Here is a 6,347-nt window from a genome sequence, read left to right on the forward strand (position 1 = left end):
GTAATGATGCTATGCTGTAATGAATTTTGATGTCATTACAGTGAAGGAACAGATGCTGCAATTAAGACCACTAAATGGAATTCAGTCCTTAAAGATTCATGTATCCTGTGTGAAATTTTAATACTCTGTGTAATATTTATGACATCATTGTTAGAAGAGGATCAATAAAAATATTTGGAATACTGTAGTAGTATAAAGTACAAAATTTTAATGAAATTGAGACATCTTTTCTTTTCTCAGACTATAAAGCAAAAGGGACCTGATTTGCAAATCAGTTTGTATGATAAAAAATGAAATTGCAGCTTAATCAGACTCCTAGAAATTTTCACCCATAAATTTCAGAGATCAGTGCCAAGGTAGGAAAAGAAGAGAAACTGGTGTATTGATTTAAATTGTATCCATGAAACTTTACAACTACTGCAGAAAGTATTTTTTTCTAAAGCAAAGCAATATTCTTGACATAACTATTCAAATGGTGGTGATGTAAACCCCCTTTTTTTTCTGTTTGCTTTTTCAGCAATGGATTAGTATAATGGTGTACTTGAAATACCCAACCAAATTATCCAATATATCTAAAAATATAAAATTTTGGAGTGGTTCCAGTTTTTAAAAAGTGAAGGAGATAATATTTTGACTGAACACAAATACTGAAGTGCACAGAAACTTCTTTCACTAGTGTACGATCTCAAAGGTGATTTCAGAGTTCTTTTTGCTTCTAGCTGTGGACCAAATTATATCTGACAAAAGCTGTGTTCATTGACAAACAGTTGTAGGGGTAAAGCTTATTCTAGACTCTTTGTTATTGTGATCTCAAACTGTGGACTTCCCAACTAATTGCTAAGACAATTTAGAATGATTTTAGAATGAAACCTTAAATTTTTCTAAATATTCCATAGATGATGACTGTAAGCAAATTTTATGACTGTTACTACACTTATAGGATTTTAGATTAGTGGAACATAGGGAAATCTTTAAATAATGACAAGAATAAAGATGATTAATTTTTTGTATCAACTTTCACCACTACTAGTAAGATTTCTGCTTAGACAACTGCTGCTGTGAAAAAAAAATGTCAATTTATCTTGAGTGGATTAAGGTTTAATTAACCTCGCTTTCCCTCAAGGCCATTGATCTGAAATCAGCAAGTCAGTAATTGAATGTTGTATCTACCACAACCCCCAATTTCTTAAAAATGTGATTCATTTTCCTGAACTACTAGGAGACTAAGTCTGTTCTGGCTCTTAGTAACCCGTTTACTAGAGCTTTCAATCCATCAAAGGGATCCAAACTCATGATGGCTCCAGTGAAAACATCTGGTTCATTTGATGGACTGTCATCGTAAGACAAGTTTTCTTTTGTTTTCTATAATGGTATTTATTGCAGTTGACTAAATTTAATAATTACATTAGTACAGATGAAGCATAAATTGTAATTTTCGTTAAAGAATATTAATGTATTGAAGGAACAAAAAATAACATTTATCTCATTTGCACTACTGCATTTGATCCCTGTAAAGACAACCATTTATATTAAAGACATGTCTATTCAATCTTCAACAGCTAGGGATCATCACATATCTGCAGACCCTTGTTCAGACTGCTTAAACTGGATTATGGCCACCAATCTCTTATGTATATATAAGATCAAAAGAGATGGAGTATTATTATGTTTTGATGTAGCTTTGTCATGGTTTGACGCTGGCACAATGCCAGCGCCCCATGAAAATACAACTTACCAATCAAATGCTGTGAAATGTGATCAAGGACAGAGCAAAGCAGACCAAACTTAATAACAAAGGAAAAAGCTCTATTACACTACTACTACTACTACTATAAAAGGAAAAGAAAGGAAAGAAAAAAAACACACAAAATTCGAAATGAAAACCTTCCAAAACATTTCTCCTCCCTCCACCCAACTCCACCAAACCCCAGCGAGACCCATTTGGATCCTTAATCAAGTTTTCACCCTTCAATATAATCAATACTGAGTCCATCGGGGAAGAGAGGAGTCCCCCTTGCACCATAGACCCCCAGGAAACACAGCTGCCACCTTTGTGTTTCCAATGTCACACGTGGCACCGCCCAGACCGGCCAATGTGACACTCTCCTCTCCATGTCACAGTGCTCTCACCACCGGGCATGGACAGAGACTGCTTATAGGGCCCCTTTAAGGATGCTTTGCCAAGGACCACCAGGAACAACAGTCCAGTATCACAATTCGGGACTAGAGTCCCCCCCATTTTCCCCTGGGGCCGAGGGTCCAAAAGACAGAGATCGCCTTCTCTTCTTCCTGAAGATGGAGGGCATCCTCACACCCTCCTCAGCTCTCTCTCTGTCCACTCCAAAACTGGTAGTTGCTGCAGAAGGTCTCTTGGTTCACCAATGCATCCCCCTAAAATGCAGTTCCTCTTGAAAGAAAGAGTGGTTCAGTCTATGTAAACAAGCAGAGTCCAGCCAAAGGCCACTCTATCATCTGCCCCCAACCTTCTTCTCTGAACATCTGAGGTTTCAAGCTGTCTCTCTTTTCTTCAAATTCAGGAGGAGTAATATTTCATAAAGCCTTCATTTCTCAGGAAGGGTTAAAAGTCCCAACTCCCAAGGATGGCTCGCTGCCCAGGCTCCAGCTCCCACAGCCCGGCTGGGCACCTTGCGGCCCCCCCGCTCTTCTCCTTCCCTGCGGCGAACTGCCGATAAAACCACCGCCGTCTCTTTTTTTCTCTCTTGGGAGAGAGAGACTCTGGGGGGGAACGGAGACATCCCAGATTTCTCCACCCTTCCATCTGCAGGAGCTGACCCAGCCGGTTCCGATCCTTTACCTCCTGGCCTACCTGTGCAGGCCGCATGGCTCCCCTCCCCCACCCAGCCCGGGCTGGGGGGGGAGGTCCGTATCATGCGATGACCGGAACCAAAGAAGGACGAGTCCTCCTGGGAATTCCGCTTTTAACCCCTCTGTGTTCTCAGAGGTGTGTCCACCTTCAATTGGTCACCCCAAGTGTCAGTATCTAAACCTGACCCCTGACTGGATGAACCTCTTCCTTCTAAAAAAAAATTCTCTTCCCGTGTCAAACCATGACAAGCTTGAGACAGTTTTGACTTCAGTAGCATCATTCATTCAACTAAATAATGCTCCTGGTGGAAATATATATTAATTAGATTTCCTGGTCAATTGATTTCATCAGGTCTGATTTCTGTTTAATTTTTTAGATATTTTATTTTATTTTATTTTATTTTATTTACATTATTTTATGTTATTTTATTATTTATTTTATTTTATTTTATTTTATTTTATTTTATTTTATTTTATTTTATTTTATTTTATTTTATTTTATCACTTCTGCCTATTCAATGCAGAGGAACACAAACTTCTCTATAACTGAGACGACTGCCAGGTCAAACTGATTTTATGAGCTTCTGCTGAAAATATTTCACTGCAGATAAAGTCACTTCTGTGATTTTGGGTCCACTCCTACTAGTTTTTACTAATATTCCCATTTAGATCTTGAAATCATCTCACCATGTTTGAAGATTTTCTTTCTTTATTTATTCTTTTAAATATTTATGGTATCCTTCTTGTCATTTTTACTGAAAAAATCCCAGCTTTAGACTCCTGATAAATGAAATAGATTTTCTTTGGCTCTTTCTAGATCTCTGTTTCTACAGAATCATATAATTTGCAAGCAAATGCCTCTATAGGCACATACTTCACTGAAGAACTGACCTCTGAATTTCTAGGGGTGTTCCATTCAGTTTCATCAATATTGCTTGGTTTCTTCTCTCTAGAAAAAGGATGTTTCTTGAATCAGAGTTATTTTTAATGACTCAATTTAATGTCTTCCTGTGATTATGAAAGATAAAAAGTATTTGCCATTTTTTCTGCCATGTGGATCGTTATTCTCTTTTTAGGAGATTTAAGGAATCCCTAGTTTGTTACCTGCTCCTAAAACTAGGTAGGAAGAGAGATTATGCCTGTGTCTGTACCATTAAATATACTAGGAATGATCTCTGCCCTCAAGGCCAGCAGGAGCAGGAATTTCTCTGCTGGATTACTCAACCTCACTTCAAAGCAGAGCCTCTAGATAAGAACTGGAAAATGGAGTCTGGTCTGTGACGAACCTTGAGCTAAGACCTCGTATTTCTTTGGAGCATGCTAGTTAAGGAGGAATAAAGGTAACCTAGGGTTGTTCTAACTGCATAACACTGGGCAGACCAGCAGCTGGAAACTTCCCTGGCTCTGTCTGGTTTGCTGCTGTAGATGTCACCTGCACTCAGCTGCAGCTCAATGGGGCATCATTAGCCCTTGTCAGACTTGGTCCTCCTGCACTCTTGGTGGCCTCATTGTACGTGCTGGGCTGTGAGATCAGCCTTTGTACTGGGGATGGAGATCCTGCTGTTACTTTGAGAGGTTTTGTTTTGGACTCCAGCAACAGCAAAACCCTCTCGCACCTTCTTGTTTAGATAACAGCAAAAATGTGCCCTATTCTTTATAGCCTTGTAGGAGAATAACTGCGCAACAACTTTTGATTAATTTTTCAGTCTGACAGATTAGTAAGCAAAGAGATTCTCAAGGTAAGACTGAGATTTTTCCAGCCTGTAAAATTATTCTGAGTATATTGAATAAATTCCTCCCATTTTCATTTAATTTCTCTATGAGATAGGAGTTATCAAATTCTATTTTAAACCACTAAGAGTGACTGAATATATAAAATTATTTTTAAATCTATAGTCTAATATTTCTTTTTATTGAATAGTTCAGAAAGATGTATGTACAAAGGTAAGAATTTTGAAACCACTATATGGATAAGAAGCAGCAATGATCGTTGTATGAAAGATATACTTTTTTAAAGTATGAGTATTATAAGTCAGTTGAAAATTGCATGAGAAATCCAAGAAGTTATTTCCAACAAATCAGAGCACAGAAATAATGAATAATTGTTCCAAGATTACTGAAGCTCTGGGAAAGAACTTGGTATTAGTAACAGAACCTAGTATTAGAAGAACACAAAAATTTACTGGAATAGAGCATGAAAACAAAAATATCCAAATTTCAGAAGCAGGATAGTAAGATGTCAGTCTGACTTTTCAAACTCTGTGATTGAAAGAAGACAGCTCTGCTCCCTGAGAGCTGTCTTCTTTCAATCACAATTTGGGAAGTGTTCTCCCTTCCTGTTTTTCATTCAAAACAATTTCCCTTCCTGTTTTTAGTTCAAAACAGTTTTAACATGTGTACTAATGTTACAGTTCTGTAGTAGACAGGCCATTAAATTTAATCTTCAAGCTTAACTATTTTACTTACATAGACACATGGTGCCAATTTTAACAGTTAGTTTTTCTGCAAACCTTAAAATTTACATTATTTGGGTCAATTTTATTTTATCCCAAAGTATTTTCCCAATGTGCTTCAAAAAGGACCTACACAAGCTGTATTTGCATTCTAATCTGAAGACAGACCTGTCTCCAGTTCAAATGTTTCTCTACATTACTTTTACTACCCACAGTATGAACATGGCATTTCAAGATTGAGGGATTTCAGTGGCATATGAATCAGACCACTTTATTCCAACCATCATAGGTGGAATAGTGAAGTGTGATGTACCAAATTCACTTTCATGTATACACAAACTCATAAAACTGAAGTATTTTCAGTAGTTTGGATTTATAAGTTCCTGGCATCTCTGAATCACTCTTATTGGCTGGCTGCTGGGAAGTAATTAATCCCAAAATATAAGCTGTTTTTCAAAGTTCACATAACTTTTGCCCCGGTCTTCATTTCATATTAACAAACTCTGATGCCCTATTGGATATCTTACAGCTCATCAGCAATGCATGTTTAGCATTTGATATACAAAAGGTTATAGATGACACTCCTCTTTGCTGGAAAGTATCGGCATGAAAATGCATACTTGTCAGTGTTAGGTTCAGTCTTTTCTCAGTGAAGGGAATTGCTTTAGCCATTGGCCTTTTAGTTCTGCCAGGGCCAGCTGATGATCTGGCAGAAGACTGTGACCCATGGTGCTGAAGAGTCCTTATAAATCCAATAACATTGGCTTGAAAGTCTGCGATCTGTACACAAAAAAAAAAAAAAAAACCCACCAAAAAACCCACAAAAAAACAAAACAAAAAAACCCACAAAAACAAGCCCCCCAAAAGCCCCAAATAGTAATAAATGTTCAGCAAGAAGCACTTGCATATGGAATTACTTCAATTTGTATATATGTCAAAATAGCAACTTTTCTATATAGCAAATTCCATCTTCCTCCATGCCAGTATCTGGTCTTAGACTTTGCATGCATATTCACAGATACTGTGTTGCTAGTGCAACACTTCTCATCTAGCAGGTGGTTGACTAAT

At 37.6% G+C, this 6,347-nt stretch overlaps 1 long non-coding RNA gene across 1 annotated transcript; it reads right to left on the minus strand.

Moving 5' to 3' along the window:
* Positions 1-1,666: 1,666 nt before the first annotated feature.
* LOC140680336 (uncharacterized) lies at positions 1,667-3,018 on the minus strand. The gene is made up of 2 exons (XR_012051505.1): positions 2,828-3,018; positions 1,667-2,407 (listed from the first exon to the last, which is right to left on the minus strand). It is a non-coding gene; the product is annotated as an uncharacterized lncRNA (long non-coding RNA).
* Between the last annotated feature and the right edge of the window lie 3,329 nt (positions 3,019-6,347).

Source organism: Taeniopygia guttata, chromosome 1 (genome assembly GCF_048771995.1).
Source record: "Taeniopygia guttata chromosome 1, bTaeGut7.mat, whole genome shotgun sequence".
In the NCBI taxonomy this organism is placed as follows: domain Eukaryota; kingdom Metazoa; phylum Chordata; class Aves; order Passeriformes; family Estrildidae; genus Taeniopygia; species Taeniopygia guttata.